The sequence below is a fragment of the Scyliorhinus torazame genome, unplaced genomic scaffold (assembly GCF_047496885.1).
Source record: "Scyliorhinus torazame isolate Kashiwa2021f unplaced genomic scaffold, sScyTor2.1 scaffold_518, whole genome shotgun sequence".
Lineage (NCBI taxonomy): Eukaryota > Metazoa > Chordata > Chondrichthyes > Carcharhiniformes > Scyliorhinidae > Scyliorhinus > Scyliorhinus torazame.
This window is the reverse complement of record NW_027308245.1, coordinates 70629-93173: the sequence shown is the minus strand read 5'-3', so window position 1 is coordinate 93173 and position 22545 is coordinate 70629. Positions and strand designations below refer to the sequence as shown.

Here is a 22545-nt window from a genome sequence, read left to right as displayed (position 1 = left end):
TCCTGTTCCTGTGTAACTGGCTGTGGAGGGGCTGAATGGGCCTCCTGTTCCTGTGTAACAGGCTGGAGAGGGGCTGAATGGGCCTCCTCCTGTTCCTGTGTAACAGGCTGGAGAGGGGCTGAATGGGCCTCCTCCTGTTCCTGTGTAACAGGCTGGAGAGGGGCTGAATGGGCCTCCTCCTGTTCCTGTGTAACAGGCTGGAGAGGGGCTGAATGGGCCTCCTCCTGTTCCTGTGTAACAGGCTGGAGAGGGGCTGAATGGGCCTCCTCCTGTTCCTGTGTAACAGGCTGGAGAGGGGCTGAATGGGCCTCCTCCTGTTCCTGGGTAACAGGCTGGAGAGGGGCTGAATGGGCCTCCTCCTGTTGCTGGGTAACAGGCTGGAGAGGGGCTGAATGGGCCTCCTCCTGTTACTGTGTAACAGGCTGGAGAGGGGCTGAATGGGCCTCCTCCTGTTACTGTGTAACAGGCTGGAGAGGGGCTGAATGGGCCTCCTGTTCCTGCGTAACAGGCTGGAGAGGGGCTGAATGGGCCTCCTCCTGTTGCTGGGTAACAGGCTGGAGAGGGGCTGAATGGGCCTCCTCCTGTTCCTGGGTAACAGGCTGGAGAGGGGCTGAATGGGCCTCCTCCTGTTCCTGTGTAACAGGCTGGAGAGGGGCTGAATGGGCCTCCTCCTGTTCCTGTGTAACAGGCTGGAGAGGGGCTGAATGGGCCTCCTGTTCCTGTGTAACAGGCTGGAGAGGGGGCTGAATGGGCCTCCTCCTGTTCCTGTGTAACAGGCTGGAGAGGGGCTGAATGGGCCTCCTCCTGCTCCTGTGTAACAGGCTGGAGAGGGGCCGAATGGGCCTCCTCCTGTTCCTGTGTAACAGGCTGGAGAGGGGCTGAATGGGCCTCCTCCTGTTCCTGTGTAACAGGCTGGAGAGGGGCTGAATGGGCCTCCTCCTGTTGCTGTGTAACAGGCTGGAGAGGGGCTGAATGGGCCTCCTCCTGTTCCTGGGTAACAGGCTGGAGAGGGGCTGAATGGGCCTCCTCCTGTTCCTGGGTAACAGGCTGGAGAGGGGCTGAATGGGCCTCCTCCTGTTGCTGGGTAACAGGCTGGAGAGGGGCTGAATGGGCCTCCTCCTGTTCCTGTGCACTAACTGGCCTGAAGTTACCTGTCTGTCCCCTTCTTCCCTCGAGCCTGCAGAATCTCGTTCAGCTTCTTCAGAACCACAGTGTGATTAATCTCTGTGCCTTTAGCAAACATCTTGGGTTTCTCCTGAAGAGATTGAGAGAAATAAACTGGTGATTAACCTCGCTCCCACACCGCAGCACGCAGAGTGTGCCCGCCCCGACACACCCCAGGGGGAGTTAGTAACTGTGGGCGGACCCGTACCCCGGGGAGAGTCAGTGCCCGTACCCCGGGGAGAGTCAGTGCCCGTGGGGGGGGGGACCCATACCCCGGGGAGTGTCAGTGCCCGTGGGGGGGACCCGTACTCCGGGGAGAGTCAGTGCCCGTGGGGGGGGGGACCCGTACCCCGGGGAGAGTCAGTGCCCGTACCCCGGGGAGAGTCGGTGCCCGTACCCCGGGGAGAGTCGGTGCCCGTACCCCGGGGAGAGTCGGTGCCCGTGGGGGAGACCCGTACCCCGGGGAGAGTCAGCGCCCGTGGGGCGGACCCGTACCCAGGGGAGAGTCGGTGCCCGTGGGGGGGGGGGGGGGGGGGGGCCGTACCCCGGGGAGAGTCGGTGCCCGTGGGGGGGGGGACCCGTACCCCGGGGAGAGTCAGTGCCCGTACCCCGGGGAGAGTCGGTGCCCGTGGGGGAGACCCGTACCCCGGGGAGAGTCGGTACCCGTGGGGGAGACCCGTACCCCGGGGAGAGTCAGTGCCCATGGGGGGGGGGGGGGGGAGGGGACCCGTACCCCGGGGAGAGTCGGTGCTCGTGGGGGGGGGGGGGGGGGTTGGGGGGTGGGGGGGGGGGGGGGGGGGGGGGGAGACCCGTACCCCGGGGAGAGTCGGTGCCCGTGGGGGGGGGACCCGTACCCCGGGGGAGAGTCGGTGCCCGTGGGGGGGATCCGTACCCCGGGGAGAGTCGGTGCCCGTGGGGGGGGGACCCGTACCCCGGGGAGAGTCGGTGCCCGTGGGGGGGGACCCGTACCCCGGGGAGAGTCGGTGCCCGTGGGGGGGGACCCGTACCCCGGGGAGAGTCGGTGCCCGTGGGGGGGGGGACCCGTACCCCGGGGAGAGTCGGTGCCCGTGGGGGGGGGGGACCCGTACCCCGGGGAGAGTCGGTGCCCGTGGGGGGGGGGACCCGTACCCCGGGGAGAGTCGGTGCCCGTGGGGGGGGGGGGGGGGACCGTACCCCGGGGAGAGTCGGTGCCCGTGGGGGGGGGGGACCCGTACCCCGGGGAGAGTCGGTGCCCGTGGGGGGGGAACCCGTACCCCGGGGAGAGTCGGTGCCCGTGGGGGGGGGACCCGTACCCCGGGGAGAGTCGGTGCCCGTGGGGGGGGGGGACCCGTACCCCGGGGAGAGTCGGTGCCCGTGGGGGGGGGGGACCCGTACCCCGGGGAGAGTCGGTGCCCGTGGGGGGGGGGACCCGTACCCCGGGGAGAGTCGGTGCCCGTGGGGGGGGGGGGGGGACCGTACCCCGGGGAGAGTCGGTGCCCGTGGGGGGGGGGACCCGTACCCCGGGGAGAGTCGGTGCCCGTGGGGGGGGGGGACCCGTACCCCGGGGAGAGTCGGTGCCCGTGGGGGGGGGGACCCGTACCCCGGGGAGAGTCGGTGCCCGTGGGGGGGGGGGGGGGACCGTACCCCGGGGAGAGTCGGTGCCCGTGGGGGGGGGGGACCCGTACCCCGGGGAGAGTCGGTGCCCGTGGGGGGGGGGGACCCGTACCCCGGGGAGAGTCAGTGCCCGTACCCCGGGGAGAGTCGGTGCCCGTGGGGGGGGACCCGTACCCCGGGGAGAGTCAGTGCCCGGGGGGGACCGTACCACCGGGGAGAGTTCGGGTGGGGGGGGGGGCCCGGGGTGGGTGCGTGGGGGGGGACCCGTACCCCAGGGGAGAGTCGGTGCCCGTGGGGGGGGGGGGACCCGTACCCCGGGAGAGTCGGTGCCCGTGGGGGGGGGGGACCCGTACCCCCGGGGAGAGTCGGTGCCCGTGGGGGGGGGGACCCGTACCCCCGGGGAGAGTCGGTGCCCGTGGGGGGGGGGGGGGGACCGTACCCCGGGGAGAGTCGGTGCCCGTGGGGGGGGGGACCCGTACCCCGGGGAGAGTCGGTGCCCGTGGGGGGGGGACCCGTACCCCGGGGAGAGTCGGTGCCCGTGGGGGGGGGACCCGTACCCCGGGGAGAGTCGGTGCCCGTGGGGGGGGGGACCCGTACCCCGGGGAGAGTCGGTGCCCGTGGGGGGGGGGGACCCGTACCCCGGGGAGAGTCGGTGCCCGTGGGGGGGGGACCCGTACCCCGGGGAGAGTCGGTGCCCGTGGGGGGGGGGGGGGACCGTACCCCGGGGAGAGTCGGTGCCCGTGGGGGGGGGGGACCCGTACCCCGGGGAGAGTCGGTGCCCGTGGGGGGGGGGACCCGTACCCCGGGGAGAGTCGGTGCCCGTGGGGGGGGGACCCGTACCCCGGGGAGAGTCGGTGCCCGTGGGGGGGGGGGGGGGACCGTACCCCGGGGAGAGTCGGTGCCCGTGGGGGGGGGGACCCGTACCCCGGGGAGAGTCGGTGCCCGTGGGGGGGGACCCGTACCCCGGGGAGAGTCAGTGCCCGTACCCCGGGGAGAGTCAGTGCCCGTGGGGGGGACCCGTACCCCGGGGAGAGTCGGTGCCCGTACCCCGGGGAGAGTCGGTGCCCGTACCCCGGGGAGAGTCACTGCCCGTACCCCGGGGAGAGTCGGTGCCCGTACCCCGGGGAGAGTCAGTGCCCGTACCCCGGGGAGAGTCGGTGCCCGTGGGGGGGACCCGTACCCCGGGGAGAGTCGGTGCCCGTACCCCGGGGAGAGTCGGTGCCCGTACCCCGGGGAGAGTCGGTGCCCGTGGGGGGGACCCGTACCCCGGGGAGAGTCGGTGCCCGTGGGGGGGGACCCGTACCCCGGGGAGAGTCGGTGCCCGTGGGGGGGACCCGTACCCCGGGGAGAGTCGGTGCCCGTGGGGGGGGGGGGGGACCGTACCCCGGGGAGAGTCGGTGCCCGTGGGGGGGGGGGACCCGTACCCCGGGGAGAGTCGGTGCCCGTGAGGGGGACCCGTACCCCGGGGAGAGTCGGTGCCCGTGGGGGGGGACCCGTACCCCGGGGAGAGTCGGTGCCCGTGGGGGGGGGGGGACCCGTACCCCGGGGAGAGTCGGTGCCCGTGGGGGGGGGACCCGTACCCCGGGGAGAGTCGGTGCCCGTGGGGGGGACCCGTACCCCGGGGAGAGTCGGTGCCCGTGGGGGGGACCCGTACCCCGGGGAGAGTCGGTGCCCGTGGGGGGGGGACCGTACCCCGGGGAGAGTCGGTGCCCGTGGGGGGGACCCGTACCCCGGGGAGAGTCGGTGCCCGTGGGGAGGGGGGACCCGTACCCCGGGGAGAGTCGGTGCCCGTGGGGGGGGGGACCCGTACCCCGGGGAGAGTCGGTGCCCGTGGGGGGGACCCGTACCCCGGGGAGAGTCGGTGCCCGTGGGGGGGGACCCGTACCCCGGGGAGAATCGGTGCCCGTGGGGGGGACCCGTACCCCGGGGAGAGTCGGTGCCCGTGGGGGGGGACCCGTACCCCGGGGAGAGTCGGTGCCCGTGGGGGGGACCCGTACCCCGGGGAGAGTCGGTGCCCGTGGGGGGGGACCCGTACCCCGGGGAGAGTCGGTGCCCGTGGGGGGGGGGGCTGTACCCCGGGGAGAGTCGGTGCCCGTGGGGGGGGACCCGTACCCCAGGGAGAGTCGGTGCCCGTGGGGGGGGGGCTGTACCCCGGGGAGAGTCGGTGCCCGTGGGGGGGGGGCTGTACCCCGGGGAGAGTCGGTGCCCGTGGGGGGGGGGGCTGTACCCCGGGGAGAGTCGGTGCCCGTGGGGGGGGGGGCTGTACCCCGGGGAGAGTCGGTACCCGTGGGGGGGGGGGCTGTACCCCGGGGAGAGTCGGTGCCCGTACCCCGGGGAGAGTCGGTGCCCGTACCCCGGGGAGAGTCGGTGCCCGTGGGGGGGGGCTGTACCCCGGGGAGAGTCGGTGTCCGTGGGGGGGGGGAACGTACCGACACCATGGGAGCTCCTCCCTTCACGGGTTTCCACTCTCCTCCCTCATTGTCATCTTCCTCCTCATCATCGTTCTTCTTCTTGTCCTTGCGTTCCATTCGCTTCTTCATCTTATCGTCGCGCTTCCGGTCAGCCGCTCGCTTCTCGTCTTCCGTTGGTTGCCTGAGAGCGAGGACAGGGCATCACGCGTCAGGAATCGGCCAGAAAGTGTCGGCCCACGGCCCGGAACCCAGCACGACAGCCGGCCCACCTCCCCCCGGCCTCATTAACCTTCTTACCCCCCTCCCAGTCACCCTCCAGTAAACCAACTCCGTCCCCCTCCACCGTCCCCCTCCACCGTCCCCCTCCACCGTCCCCCTCCACCGTCCCCCTCCACTGTCCCCTCCCAGCGACAACCATGGTCCCGGTCGGAGTCTCGCTCTATATAACCCCTGTGCCCCTCACTGTGTCCCCCAGCTATCTGTTACTGTGTGTATAATATAACCCCTGTGCCCCTCACTGTGTCTCCCAGCTATCTGTTACTGTGTGTATAATATAACCCCTGTGCCCCTCACTGTCTCTCCCAGCTATCTGTTACTCTGTGTATAATATAACCCCTGTGCCCCTCACTGCCTCTCCCAGCTATCTGTTACTCTGTATATAATATAACCCCTGTGCCCCTCACTGTGTCTCCCAGCTATCTGTTACTGTGTATATAATATAACCCCTGTGCCCCTCACTGTGTCTCCCAGCTATCTGTTACTGTGTATATAATATAACCCCTGTGCCCCTCACTGTGTCTCCCAGCTATCTGTTACTGTGTATATAATATAACCCCTGTGCCCCTCACTGTGTCTCCCAGCTATCTGTTACTGTGTATATAATATAACCCCTGTGCCCCTCACTGTGTCTCCCAGCTATCTGTTACTGTGTATATAATATAACCCCTGTGCCCCTCACTGCCTCTCCCAGCTATCTGTTACTCTGTATATAATATAACCCCTGTACCCCTCACTGTCTCCGAGCTATCTGTTACTCTGTATATAATATAACCCCTGTGCCCCTCACTGTGTCTCCCAGCTATCTGTTACCCTGTATATAATATAACCCCTGTGCCCCTCACTGTCTCTCCCAGCTATCTGTTACTCTGTGTATAATATAACCCCTGTGCCCCTCACTGTGTCTCCCAGCTATCTGTTACCCTGTATATAATATAACCCCTGTGCCCCTCACTGTGTCTCCCAGCTATCTGTTACTCTGTGTATAATATAACCCCTGTGCCCCTCACTGTGTCTCCCAGCTATCTGTTACTGTGTGTATAATATAACCCCTGTACCCCTCACTGTCTCTCCCAGCTATCTGTTACTCTGTGTATAATATAACCCCTGTGCCCCTCACTGTGTCTCCCAGCTATCTGTTACCCTGTATATAATATAACCCCTGTGCCCCTCACTGTCTCTCCCAGCTATCTGTTACTCTGTGTATAATATAACCCCTGTGCCCCTCACTGTGTCTCCCAGCTATCTGTTACCCTGTATATAATATAACCCCTGTGCCCCTCACTGTGTCTCCCAGCTATCTGTTACTCTGTGTATAATATAACCCCTGTGCCCCTCACTGTGTCTCCCAGCTATCTGTTACTCTGTGTATAATATAACCCCTGTGCCCCTCACTGTGTCTCCCAGCTATCTGTTACCCTGTATATAATATAACCCCTGTGCCCCTCACTGTCTCTCCCAGCTATCTGTTACTCTGTGTATAATATAACCCCTGTGCCCCTCACTGTGTCTCCCAGCTATCTGTTACTCTGTGTATAATATAACCCCTGTGCCCCTCACTGTGTCTCCCAGCTATCTGTTACCCTGTATATAATATAACCCCTGTGCCCCTCACTGTGTCTCCCAGCTATCTGTTACTGTGTGTATAATATAACCCCTGTGCCCCTCACTGTGTCTCCCAGCTATCTGTTACTGTGTATATAATATAACCCCTGTGCCTCTCACTGTCTCTCCCAGCTATCTGTTACTCTGTATATAATATAACCCCTGTGCCCCTCACTGTCTCTCCCAGCTATCTGTTACTGTGTGTATAATATAACCCCTGTGCCCCTCACTGCCTCTCCCAGCTATCTGTTACTGTGTGTATAATATAACCCCTGTGCCCCTCACTGTGTCTCCCAGCTATCTGTTACCCTGTATATAATATAACCCCTGTGCCCCTCACTGTGTCCCCCAGCTATCTGTTACCCTGTATATAATCTAACCCCTGTACCCCTCACTGTGTCTCCCAGCTATCTGTTACTGTGTGTATAATATAACCCCTGTGCCCCTCACTGTCTCTCCCAGCTATCTGTTACCCTGTATATAATATAACCCCTGTGCCCCTCACTGTGTCCCCCAGCTATCTGTTACCCTGTATATAATCTAACCCCTGTACCCCTCACTGTCTCTCCCAGCTATCTGTTACTCTGTATATAATCTAACCCCTGTACCCCTCACTGTGTCTCCCAGCTATCTGTTACTGTGTGTATAATCTAACCCCTGTACCCCTCACTGTGTCTCCCAGCTATCTGTTACTGTGTGTATAATATAACCCCTGTACCCCTCACTGTCTCTCCCAGCTATCTGTTACTGTGTGTATAATATAACCCCTGTGCCCTCACTGTGTCCCCCAGCTATCTGTTACTGTGTGTATAATATAACCCCTGTGCCCCTCACTGTGTCTCCCAGCTATCTGTTACTGTGTGTATAATATAACCCCTGTGCCCCTCACTGTGTCTCCCAGCTATCTGTTACTGTGTGTATAATATAACCCCTGTGCCCCTCACTGTGTCTCCCAGCTATCTGTTACTGTGTGTATAATATAACCCCTGTGCCCCTCACTGTGTCTCCCAGCTATCTGTTACTGTGTGTATAATATAACCCCTGTGCCCCTCACTGTGTCCCCCAGCTATCTGTTACTGTGTGTATAATATAACCCCTGTGCCCCTCACTGTGTCTCCCAGCTATCTGTTACTGTGTGTATAATATAACCCCTGTGCCCCTCACTGTGTCTCCCAGCTATCTGTTACCCTGTATATAATATAACCCCTGTGCCCCTCACTGTCTCTCCCAGCTATCTGTTACTGTGTGTATAATCTAACCCCTGTGCCCCTCACTGTGTCTCCCAGCTATCTGTTACCCTGTATATAATATAACCCCTGTGCCCCTCACTGCCTCTCCCAGCTATCTGTTACTGTGTGTATAATATAACCCCTGTACCCCTCACTGTCTCTCCCAGCTATCTGTTACTGTGTGTATAATCTAACCCCTGTGCCCCTCACTGTGTCTCCCAGCTATCTGTTACTGTGTGTATAATCTAACCCCTGTGCCCCTCACTGTGTCCCCCAGCTATCTGTTACTGTGTGTATAATATAACCCCTGTGCCCCTCACTGTGTCTCCCAGCTATCTGTTACTGTGTGTATAATATAACCCCTGTACCCCTCACTGTCTCTCCCAGCTATCTGTTACTGTGTGTATAATCTAACCCCTGTGCCCCTCACTGTGTCTCCCAGCTATCTGTTACTGTGTGTATAATCTAACCCCTGTGCCCCTCACTGTGTCCCCCAGCTATCTGTTACTGTGTGTATAATATAACCCCTGTGCCCCTCACTGTGTCTCCCAGCTATCTGTTACTGTGTGTATAATCTAACCCCTGTGCCCCTCACTGTGTCCCCCAGCTATCTGTTACTGTGTGTATAATCTAACCCCTGTGCCCCTCACTGTGTCTCCCAGCTATCTGTTACTGTGTGTATAATATAACCCCTGTACCCCTCACTGCCTCTCCGAGCTATCTGTTACTGTGTGTATAATCTAACCCCTGTGCCCCTCACTGTGTCTCCCAGCTATCTGTTACTGTGTGTATAATCTAACCCCTGTGCCCCTCACTGTCTCTCCCAGCTAACTGTTACTGTGTGTATAATGTAACCCCTGTGCCCCTCACTGTGTCTCCCAGCTATCTGTTACTGTGTGTATAATATAACCCCTGTACCCCTCACTGTCTCTCCCAGCTATCTGTTACTGTGTGTATAATCTAACCCCTGTACCCCTCACTGTCTCTCCCAGCTATCTGTTACTGTGTGTATAATATAACCCCTGTACCCCTCACTGTGTCTCCCAGCTATCTGTTACTGTGTGTATAATATAACCCCTGTACCCCTCACTGTCTCTCCCAGCTATCTGTTACTCTGTGTATAATATAACCCCTGTGCCCCTCACTGTGTCTCCCAGCTATCTGTTACCCTGTATATAATATAACCCCTGTGCCCCTCACTGTGTCTCCCAGCTATCTGTTACTGTGTATATAATATAACCCCTGTACCCCTCACTGTCTCTCCCAGCTATCTGTTACCCTGTATATAATATAACCCCTGTGCCCCTCACTGTGTCCCCCAGCTATCTGTTACTCTGTATATAATATAACCCCTGTGCCCCTCACTGTGTCTCCCAGCTATCTGTTACCCTGTATATAATATAACCCCTGTGCCCCTCACTGTGTCTCCCAGCTATCTGTTACTGTGTGTATAATATAACCCCTGTGCCCCTCACTGTCTCCCAGCTATCTGTTACCCTGTATATAATATAACCCCTGTGCCCCTCACTGTCTCTCCCAGCTATCTGTTACCCTGTATATAATATAACCCCTGTACCCCTCACTGTCTCTCCCAGCTATCTGTTACTGTGTGTATAATATAACCCCTGTGCCCCTCACTGTCTCTCCCAGCTATCTGTTACCCTGTATATAATATAACCCCTGTGCCCCTCACTGTGTCTCCCAGCTATCTGTTACTGTGTGTATAATATAACCCCTGTGCCCCTCACTGTCTCTCCCAGCTATCTGTTACTCTGTGTATAATATAACCCCTGTGCCCCTCACTGTGTCTCCGAGCTATCTGTTACTCTGTATATAATATAACCCCTGTGCCCCTCACTGTGTCTCCGAGCTATCTGTTACTCTGTATATAATATAACCCCTGTGCCCCTCACTGTGTCTCCCAGCTATCTGTTACTCTGTATATAATATAACCCCTGTACCCCTCACTGTCTCTCCCAGCTATCTGTTACTCTGTATATAATATAACCCCTGTACCCCTCACTGTCTCTCCCAGCTATCTGTTACTCTGTGTATAATATAACCCCTGTGCCCCTCACTGTCCCCCAGCTATCTGTTACTGTGTGTATAATATAACCCCTGTGCCCCTCACTGTCTCTCCCAGCTATCTGTTACTGTGTGTATAATATAACCCCTGTGCCCCTCACTGTGTCTCCCAGCTATCTGTTACTCTGTATATAATATAACCCCTGTGCCCCTCACTGTGTCTCCCAGCTATCTGTTACCCTGTATATAATATAACCCCTGTACCCCTCACTGTGTCTCCCAGCTATCTGTTACTGTGTGTATAATATAACCCCTGTACCCCTCACTGTCTCTCCCAGCTATCTGTTACTGTGTGTATAATATAACCCCTGTACCCCTCACTGTGTCTCCCAGCTATCTGTTACCCTGTATATAATATAACCCCTGTGCCCCTCACTGTGTCTCCCAGCTATCTGTTACTCTGTATATAATATAACCCCTGTGCCCCTCACTGTGTCTCCCAGCTATCTGTTACCCTGTATATAATATAACCCCTGTGCCCCTCACTGTGTCTCCCAGCTATCTGTTACCCTGTATATAATATAACCCCTGTGCCCCTCACTGTCTCTCCCAGCTATCTGTTACTGTGTATATAATATAACCCCTGTACCCCTCACTGTCTCTCCCAGCTATCTGTTACTCTGTGTATAATATAACCCCTGTGCCCCTCACTGTGTCCCCCAGCTATCTGTTACTCTGTGTATAATATAACCCCTGTACCCCTCACTGTCTCTCCCAGCTATCTGTTACTCTGTGTATAATATAACCCCTGTACCCCTCACTGTGTCTCCCAGCTATCTGTTACCCTGTATATAATATAACCCCTGTGCCCCTCACTGTGTCCCCCAGCTATCTGTTACTGTGTGTATAATATAACCCCTGTACCCCTCACTGTCTCCCAGCTATCTGTTACCCTGTATATAATATAACCCCTGTGCCCCTCACTGTGTCCCCCAGCTATCTGTTACTCTGTGTATAATATAACCCCTGTACCCCTCACTGTCTCTCCCAGCTATCTGTTACCCTGTATATAAATCTAACCCCTGTGCCCCTCACTGTGTCTCCCAGCTATCTGTTACTCTGTATATAATATAACCCCTGTGCCCCTCACTGTCTCTCCCAGCTATCTGTTACTGTGTGTATAATATAACCCCTGTGCCCCTCACTGTGTCTCCCAGCTATCTGTTACTGTGTGTATAATATAACCCCTGTGCCCCTCACTGTGTCTCCCAGCTATCTGTTACTGTGTGTATAATATAACCCCTGTGCCCCTCACTGTGTCTCCCAGCTATCTGTTACCCTGTATATAATATAACCCCTGTGCCCCTCACTGTCTCTCCCAGCTATCTGTTACTCTGTATATAATATAACCCCTGTGCCCCTCACTGTCTCTCCCAGCTATCTGTTACTGTGTGTATAATCTAACCCCTGTGCCCCTCACTGTCTCTCCCAGCTATCTGTTACTCTGTATATAATATAACCCCTGTGCCCCTCACTGTGTCTCCCAGCTATCTGTTACTGTGTGTATAATATAACCCCTGTGCCCCTCACTGTGTCTCCCAGCTATCTGTTACTGTGTGTATAATATAACCCCTGTGCCCCTCACTGTCTCTCCCAGCTATCTGTTACCCTGTATATAATCTAACCCCTGTGCCCCTCACTGTCTCTCCCAGCTATCTGTTACCCTGTATATAATATAACCCCTGTGCCCCTCACTGTGTCTCCCAGCTATCTGTTACTGTGTATATAATATAACCCCTGTACCCCTCACTGTGTCTCCCAGCTATCTGTTACTGTGTATAATATAACCCCTGTACCCCTCACTGTCTCTCCCAGCTATCTGTTACTCTGTGTATAATATAACCCCTGTGCCCCTCACTGTCTCTCCCAGCTATCTGTTACTCTGTGTATAATATAACCCCTGTGCCCCTCACTGTCTCTCCCAGCTATCTGTTACCCTGTATATAATATAACCCCTGTGCCCCTCACTGTCTCTCCCAGCTATCTGTTACTCTGTGTATAATATAACCCCTGTGCCCCTCACTGTCTCTCCCAGCTATCTGTTACTGTGTATATAATATAACCCCTGTGCCCCTCACTGTCTCTCCCAGCTATCTGTTACTGTGTATATAATATAACCCCTGTGCCCCTCACTGTCTCTCCCAGCTATCTGTTACCCTGTATATAATATAACCCCTGTGCCCCTCACTGTCTCTCCCAGCTATCTGTTACTGTGTGTATAATATAACCCCTGTGCCCCTCACTGTCTCTCCCAGCTATCTGTTACTGTGTATATAATATAACCCCTGTGCCCCTCACTGTCTCTCCCAGCTATCTGTTACTGTGTGTATAATATAACCCCTGTGCCCCTCACTGTCTCTCCCAGCTATCTGTTACTGTGTATATAATATAACCCCTGTGCCCCTCACTGTCTCTCCCAGCTATCTGTTACTCTGTATATAATATAACCCCTGTGCCCCTCATTGTCTCTCCCAGCTATCTGTTACTCTGTGTATAATATAACCCCTGTGCCCCTCACTGTCTCTCCCAGCTATCTGTTACTGTGTGTATAATATAACCCCTGTGCCCCTCACTGTGTCTCCCAGCTATCTGTTACTCTGTGTATAATATAACCCCTGTGCCCCTCACTGTCTCTCCCAGCTATCTGTTACTGTGTGTATAATATAACCCCTGTGCCCCTCACTGTCTCTCCCAGCTATCTGTTACCCTGTATATAATATAACCCCTGTGCCCCTCACTGTCTCTCCCAGCTATCTGTTACCCTGTATATAATATAACCCCTGTGCCCCTCACTGTCTCTCCCAGCTATCTGTTACTCTGTGTATAATATAACCCCTGTGCCCCTCACTGTCTCTCCCAGCTATCTGTTACTGTGTGTATAATATAACCCCTGTACCCTCACTGTCTCTCCCAGCTATCTGTTACTCTGTGTATAATATAACCCCTGTGCCCCTCACTGTGTCTCCCAGCTATCTGTTACTCTGTGTATAATATAACCCCTGTGCCCCTCACTGTGTCTCCCAGCTATCTGTTACCCTGTATATAATATAACCCCTGTGCCCCTCACTGTGTCTCCCAGCTATCTGTTACCCTGTATATAATATAACCCCTGTGCCCCTCACTGTGTCTCCCAGCTATCTGTTACTGTGTATATAATATAACCCCTGTGCCCCTCACTGTGTCTCCCAGCTATCTGTTACTGTGTATATAATATAACCCCTGTACCCCTCACTGTCTCTCCCAGCTATCTGTTACTCTGTGTATAATATAACCCCTGTGCCCCTCACTGTCTCTCCCAGCTATCTGTTACCCTGTATATAATATAACCCCTGTGCCCCTCACTGTCTCTCCCAGCTATCTGTTACTCTGTGTATAATATAACCCCTGTGCCCCTCACTGTGTCCCCCAGCTATCTGTTACCCTGTATATAATATAACCCGTGCCCCTCACTGTGTCTCCCAGCTATCTGTTACTGTGTATATAATATAACCCCTGTGCCCCTCACTGTCTCTCCCAGCTATCTGTTACTGTGTATAATATAACCCCTGTACCCCTCACTGTGTCCCCCAGCTATCTGTTACCCTGTATATAATATAACCCCTGTGCCCCTCACTGTGTCCCCCAGCTATCTGTTACCCTGTATATAATATAACCCGTGCCCCTCACTGTCTCTCCCAGCTATCTGTTACTCTGTGTATAATATAACCCCTGTGCCCCTCACTGTGTCCCCCAGCTATCTGTTACTGTGTATATAATATAACCCCTGTGCCCCTCACTGTCTCTCCCAGCTATCTGTTACCCTGTATATAATATAACCCCTGTGCCCCTCACTGTGTCCCCCAGCTATCTGTTACCCTGTATATAATATAACCCGTGCCCCTCACTGTCTCTCCCAGCTATCTGTTACTCTGTGTATAATATAACCCCTGTGCCCCTCACTGTGTCCCCCAGCTATCTGTTACTGTGTATATAATATAACCCCTGTGCCCCTCACTGTCTCTCCCAGCTATCTGTTACCCTGTATATAATATAACCCCTGTGCCCCTCACTGTGTCCCCCAGCTATCTGTTACTGTGTGTATAATATAACCCCTGTGCCCCTCACTGTCTCTCCCAGCTATCTGTTACCCCGTATATAATATAACCCCTGTGCCCCTCACTGTCTCTCCCAGCTATCTGTTACCCCGTATATAATATAACCCCTGTGCCCCTCACTGTCTCTCCCAGCTATCTGTTACTCTGTATATAATATAACCCCTGTGCCCCTCACTGTCTCTCCCAGCTATCTGTTACTGTGTGTATAATATAACCCCTGTGCCCCTCACTGTGTCTCCCAGCTATCTGTTACCCTGTATATAATATAACCCCTGTGCCCCTCACTGTCTCTCCCAGCTATCTGTTACTCTGTGTATAATATAACCCCTGTGCCCCTCACTGTCTCTCCCAGCTATCTGTTACTGTGTGTATAATATAACCCCTGTGCCCCTCACTGTGTCTCCCAGCTATCTGTTACCCTGTATATAATATAACCCCTGTGCCCCTCACTGTCTCTCCCAGCTATATGTTACTGTGTGTATAATATAACCCCTGTGCCCCTCACTGTCTCTCCCAGCTATCTGTTACCCTGTATATAATATAACCCCTGTGCCCCTCACTGTCTCTCCCAGCTATCTGTTACTGTGTGTATAATCTAACCCCTGTGCCCCTCACTGTGTCTCCCAGCTATCTGTTACTGTGTGTATAATATAACCCCTGTGCCCCTCACTGTCTCTCCCAGCTATCTGTTACTCTGTATATAATATAACCCCTGTGCCCCTCACTGTGTCCCCCAGCTATCTGTTACTGTGTGTATAATATAACCCCTGTGCCCCTCACTGTCTCTCCCAGCTATCTGTTACTGTGTGTATAATATAACCCCTGTACCCCTCACTGTCTCTCCCAGCTATCTGTTACTGTGTGTATAATATAACCCCTGTGCCCCTCACTGTGTCCCCCAGCTATCTGTTACCCTGTATATAATATAACCCCTGTGCCCCTCACTGTCTCTCCCAGCTATCTGTTACCCTGTGTATAATATAACCCCTGTGCCCCTCACTGTGTCCCCCAGCTATCTGTTACCCTGTATATAATATAACCCCTGTGGCCCTCACTGTCTCCCAGCTATCTGTTACCCTGTATATAATCTAACCCCTGTGCCCCTCACTGTGTCCCCCAGCTATCTGTTACCCTGTATATAATATAACCCCTGTGCCCCTCACTGCCTCTCCCAGCTATCTGTTACTCTGTATATAATATAACCCCTGTGCCCCTCACTGTGTCCCACAGCTATCTGTTACTCTGTATATAATATAACCCCTGTGCCCCTCACTGTGTCTCCCAGCTATCTGTTACTCTGTATATAATATAACCCCTGTGCCCCTCACTGTGTCCCACAGCTATCTGTTACTCTGTGTATAATATAACCCCTGTGCCCCTCACTGTCTCTCCCAGCTATCTGTTACTGTGTGTATAATATAACCCCTGTACCCCTCACTGTGTCCCCCAGCTGTTACTCTGTGTATAATATAACCCCTGTACCCCTCACTGTGTCTCCCAGCTATCTGTTACCCTGTATATAATATAACCCCTGTACCCCTCACTGTGTCCCCCAGCTATCTGTTACTGTGTGTATAATCTAACCCCTGTACCCCTCACTGTGTCTCCCAGCTATCTGTTACTGTGTGTATAATATAACCCCTGTGCCCCTCACTGTGTCTCCCAGCTATCTGTTACCCTGTATATAATATAACCCCTGTGCCCCTCACTGTCTCTCCCAGCTATCTGTTACTGTGTGTATAATATAACCCCTGTGCCCCTCACTGCCTCTCCCAGCTATCTGTTACTGTGTGTATAATATAACCCCTGTGCCCCTCACTGTGTCCCACAGCTATCTGTTACTCTGTATATAATCTAACCCCTGTACCCCTCACTGTGTCTCCCAGCTATCTGTTACTGTGTGTATAATATAACCCCTGTGCCCCTCACTGCCTCTCCCAGCTATCTGTTACTCTGTATATAATATAACCCCTGTGCCCCTCACTGTGTCTCCCAGCTATCTGTTACTCTGTATATAATCTAACCCCTGTACCCCTCACTGTCTCTCCCAGCTATCTGTTACCCTGTATATAATATAACCCCTGTGCCCCTCACTGTCTCTCCCAGCTATCTGTTACTGTGTGTATAATATAACCCCTGTGCCCCTCACTGTCTCTCCCAGCTATCTGTTCCTGTGTATATAATATAACCCCTGTGCCCCTCACTGTCTCTCCCAGCTATCTGTTCCTGTGTATATAATATAACCCCTGTGCCCCTCACTGTGTCTCCCAGCTATCTGTTACTGTGTATATAATATAACCCCTGTGCCCCTCACTGCCTCTCCCAGCTATCTGTTACTGTGTGTATAATATAACCCCTGTGCCCCTCACTGTGTCTCCCAGCTATCTGTTACCCTGTATATAATATAACCCCTGTGCCCCTCACTGTCTCTCCCAGCTATCTGTTACTCTGTATATAATATAACCCCTGTGCCCCTCACTGTGTCCCCGAGCTATCTGTTACTGTGTGTATAATATAACCCCTGTGCCCCTCACTGTGTCTCCCAGCTATCTGTTACCCTGTATATAATATAACCCCTGTGCCCCTCACTGTGTCTCCCAGCTATCTGTTACCCTGTATATAATATAACCCCTGTACCCCTCACTGTGTCTCCCAGCTATCTGTTACTGTGTATATAATATAACCCCTGTGCCCCTCACTGTGTCTCCCAGCTATCTGTTACCCTGTATATAATATAACCCCTGTGCCCCTCACTGTCTCTCCCAGCTATCTGTTACTCTGTATATAATATAACCCCTGTGCCCCTCACTGTGTCTCCCAGCTATCTGTTACTGTGTATATAATATAACCCCTGTACCCCTCACTGTCTCCCAGCTATCTGTTACTGTGTGTATAATATAACCCCTGTGCCCCTCACTGTCTCTCCCAGCTATCTGTTACCCTGTATATAATATAACCCCTGTGCCCCTCACTGTCTCCCAGCTATCTGTTACTGTGTGTATAATATAACCCCTGTACCCCTCACTGTCTCCCAGCTATCTGTTACTGTGTATATAATATAACCCCTGTGCCCCTCACTGTGTCTCCCAGCTATCTGTTACTCTGTATATAATATAACCCCTGTACCCCTCACTGTGTCCCCCAGCTATCTGTTACTCTGTATATAATATAACCCCTGTACCCCTCACTGCCTCTCCCAGCTATCTGTTACTCTGTATATAATCTAACCCCTGTGCCCCTCACTGTCTCTCCCAGCTATCTGTTACCCTGTATATAATATAACCCCTGTGCCCCTCACTGTCTCTCCCAGCTATCTGTTACTCTGTATATAATATAACCCCTGTGCCCCTCACTGTGTCTCCCAGCTATCTGTTACCCTGTATATAATATAACCCCTGTGCCCCTCACTGTGTCCCCCAGCTATCTGTTACTCTGTATATAATATAACCCCTGTACCCCTCACTGTGTCTCCCAGCTATCTGTTACTGTGTATATAATATAACCCCTGTGCCCCTCAGTGTCTCCCAGCTATCTGTTACCGTGTGTATAATATAACCCCTGTACCCCTCACTGTGTCTCCCAGCTATCTGTTACTGTGTGTATAATCTAACCCCTGTGCCCCTCACTGTCTCTCCCAGCTATCTGTTACCCTGTATATAATCTAACCCCTGTACCCCTCACTGTGTCCCCCAGCTATCTGTTACCCTGTATATAATCTAACCCCTGTACCCCTCACTGCCTCTCCCAGCTATCTGTTACTGTGTATATAATATAACCCCTGTGCCCCTCACTGTCTCTCCCAGCTATCTGTTACCCTGTATATAATATAACCCCTGTACCCCTCACTGTCTCCCAGCTATCTGTTACCCTGTATATAATCTAACCCCTGTACCCCTCACTGCCTCTCCCAGCTATCTGTTACTGTGTATATAATATAACCCCCGTGCCCCTCACTGTCTCTCCCAGCTATCTGTTACCCTGTATATAATCTAACCCCTGTACCCCTCACTGCCTCTCCCAGCTATCTGTTACTGTGTATATAATATAACCCCTGTGCCCCTCACTGTCTCTCCCAGCTATCTGTTACTGTGTATATAATATAACCCCTGTGCCCCTCACTGTGTCTCCCAGCTATCTGTTACTGTGTATATAATATAACCCCTGTGCCCCTCACTGTGTCCCCCAGCTATCTGTTACCCTGTATATAATCTAACCCCTGTACCCCTCACTGCCTCTCCCAGCTATCTGTTACTGTGTATATAATATAACCCCTGTGCCCCTCACTGTGTCTCCCAGCTATCTGTTACTGTGTATATAATATAACCCCTGTGCCCCTCACTGTGTCCCCCAGCTATCTGTTACCCTGTATATAATATAACCCCTGTGCCCCTCACTGTCTCCCAGCTATCTGTTACTCTGTGTATAATATAACCCCTGTGCCCCTCACTGTCTCTCCCAGCTATCTGTTACTGTGTATATAATATAACCCCTGTGCCCCTCACTGTCTCTCCCAGCTATCTGTTACTGTGTATATAATATAACCCCTGTGCCCCTCACTGTCTCTCCCAGCTATCTGTTACTCTGTGTATAATATAACCCCTGTGCCCCTCACTGTCTCTCCCAGCTATCTGTTACTGTGTATATAATATAACCCCTGTGCCCCTCACTGTGTCTCCCAGCTATCTGTTACCCTGTATATAATATAACCCCTGTGCCCCTCACTGCCTCTCCCAGCTATCTGTTACTCTGTATATAATATAACCCCTGTGCCCCTCACTGTGTCTCCCAGCTATCTGTTACCCTGTATATAATATAACCCCTGTGCCCCTCACTGTGTCCCCCAGCTATCTGTTACTCTGTATATAATATAACCCCTGTACCCCTCACTGTGTCTCCCAGCTATCTGTTACTGTGTATATAATATAACCCCTGTGCCCCTCACTGTGTCTCCCAGCTATCTGTTACCGTGTGTATAATATAACCCCTGTACCCCTCACTGTGTCTCCCAGCTATCTGTTACTGTGTGTATAATCTAACCCCTGTGCCCCTCACTGTCTCTCCCAGCTATCTGTTACCCTGTATATAATCTAACCCCTGTACCCCTCACTGTGTCCCCCAGCTATCTGTTACCCTGTATATAATCTAACCCCTGTACCCCTCACTGCCTCTCCCAGCTATCTGTTACTGTGTATATAATATAACCCCTGTGCCCCTCACTGTCTCTCCCAGCTATCTGTTACCCTGTATATAATATAACCCCTGTACCCCTCACTGTCTCCCAGCTATCTGTTACCCTGTATATAATCTAACCCCTGTACCCCTCACTGCCTCTCCCAGCTATCTGTTACTGTGTATATAATATAACCCCCGTGCCCCTCACTGTCTCTCCCAGCTATCTGTTACCCTGTATATAATCTAACCCCTGTACCCCTCACTGCCTCTCCCAGCTATCTGTTACTGTGTATATAATATAACCCCTGTGCCCCTCACTGTCTCTCCCAGCTATCTGTTACTGTGTATATAATATAACCCCTGTGCCCCTCACTGTGTCTCCCAGCTATCTGTTACTGTGTATATAATATAACCCCTGTGCCCCTCACTGTGTCCCCCAGCTATCTGTTACCCTGTATATAATCTAACCCCTGTACCCCTCACTGCCTCTCCCAGCTATCTGTTACTGTGTATATAATATAACCCCTGTGCCCCTCACTGTGTCTCCCAGCTATCTGTTACTGTGTATATAATATAACCCCTGTGCCCCTCACTGTGTCCCCCAGCTATCTGTTACCCTGTATATAATATAACCCCTGTGCCCCTCACTGTCTCCCAGCTATCTGTTACTCTGTGTATAATATAACCCCTGTGCCCCTCACTGTCTCTCCCAGCTATCTGTTACTGTGTATATAATATAACCCCTGTGCCCCTCACTGTCTCTCCCAGCTATCTGTTACTGTGTATATAATATAACCCCTGTGCCCCTCACTGTCTCTCCCAGCTATCTGTTACTCTGTGTATAATATAACCCCTGTGCCCCTCACTGTGTCCCCCAGCTATCTGTTACCCTGTATATAATCTAACCCCTGTACCCCTCACTGTGTCTCCCAGCTATCTGTTACTGTGTGTATAATATAACCCCTGTACCCCTCACTGTCTCTCCCAGCTATCTGTTACTGTGTGTATAATATAACCCCTGTGCCCTCACTGTGTCCCCCAGCTATCTGTTACTGTGTGTATAATATAACCCCTGTGCCCCTCACTGTGTCTCCCAGCTATCTGTTACTGTGTGTATAATATAACCCCTGTGCCCCTCACTGTGTCTCCCAGCTATCTGTTACTGTGTGTATAATATAACCCCTGTGCCCCTCACTGTGTCTCCCAGCTATCTGTTACTGTGTGTATAATATAACCCCTGTGCCCCTCACTGTGTCTCCCAGCTATCTGTTACTGTGTGTATAATATAACCCCTGTGCCCCTCACTGTGTCCCCCAGCTATCTGTTACTGTGTGTATAATATAACCCCTGTGCCCCTCACTGTGTCTCCCAGCTATCTGTTACTGTGTGTATAATATAACCCCTGTGCCCCTCACTGTGTCTCCCAGCTATCTGTTACCCTGTATATAATATAACCCCTGTGCCCCTCACTGTCTCTCCCAGCTATCTGTTACTGTGTGTATAATCTAACCCCTGTGCCCCTCACTGTGTCTCCCAGCTATCTGTTACCCTGTATATAATATAACCCCTGTGCCCCTCACTGCCTCTCCCAGCTATCTGTTACTGTGTGTATAATATAACCCCTGTACCCCTCACTGTCTCTCCCAGCTATCTGTTACTGTGTGTATAATCTAACCCCTGTGCCCCTCACTGTGTCTCCCAGCTATCTGTTACTGTGTGTATAATCTAACCCCTGTGCCCCTCACTGTGTCCCCCAGCTATCTGTTACTGTGTGTATAATATAACCCCTGTGCCCCTCACTGTGTCTCCCAGCTATCTGTTACTGTGTGTATAATATAACCCCTGTACCCCTCACTGTCTCTCCCAGCTATCTGTTACTGTGTGTATAATCTAACCCCTGTGCCCCTCACTGTGTCTCCCAGCTATCTGTTACTGTGTGTATAATCTAACCCCTGTGCCCCTCACTGTGTCCCCCAGCTATCTGTTACTGTGTGTATAATATAACCCCTGTGCCCCTCACTGTGTCTCCCAGCTATCTGTTACTGTGTGTATAATCTAACCCCTGTGCCCCTCACTGTGTCCCCCAGCTATCTGTTACTGTGTGTATAATCTAACCCCTGTGCCCCTCACTGTGTCTCCCAGCTATCTGTTACTGTGTGTATAATATAACCCCTGTACCCCTCACTGCCTCTCCGAGCTATCTGTTACTGTGTGTATAATCTAACCCCTGTGCCCCTCACTGTGTCTCCCAGCTATCTGTTACTGTGTGTATAATCTAACCCCTGTGCCCCTCACTGTCTCTCCCAGCTATCTGTTACTGTGTGTATAATGTAACCCCTGTGCCCCTCACTGTGTCTCCCAGCTATCTGTTACTGTGTGTATAATATAACCCCTGTACCCCTCACTGTCTCTCCCAGCTATCTGTTACTGTGTGTATAATCTAACCCCTGTACCCCTCACTGTCTCTCCCAGCTATCTGTTACTGTGTGTATAATATAACCCCTGTACCCCTCACTGTGTCTCCCAGCTATCTGTTACTGTGTGTATAATATAACCCCTGTACCCCTCACTGTCTCTCCCAGCTATCTGTTACTCTGTGTATAATATAACCCCTGTGCCCCTCACTGTGTCTCCCAGCTATCTGTTACCCTGTATATAATATAACCCCTGTGCCCCTCACTGTGTCTCCCAGCTATCTGTTACTGTGTATATAATATAACCCCTGTACCCCTCACTGTCTCTCCCAGCTATCTGTTACCCTGTATATAATATAACCCCTGTGCCCCTCACTGTGTCCCCCAGCTATCTGTTACTCTGTATATAATATAACCCCTGTGCCCCTCACTGTGTCTCCCAGCTATCTGTTACCCTGTATATAATATAACCCCTGTGCCCCTCACTGTGTCTCCCAGCTAT

At 53.5% G+C, this 22545-nt stretch overlaps 1 pseudogene; it reads right to left on the bottom strand.

Moving 5' to 3' along the window:
• Nucleotides 1–22545, bottom strand: part of LOC140406378 (eukaryotic translation initiation factor 3 subunit C-like) — a 72315-nt pseudogene that overhangs the window by 10433 nt on the left and 39337 nt on the right.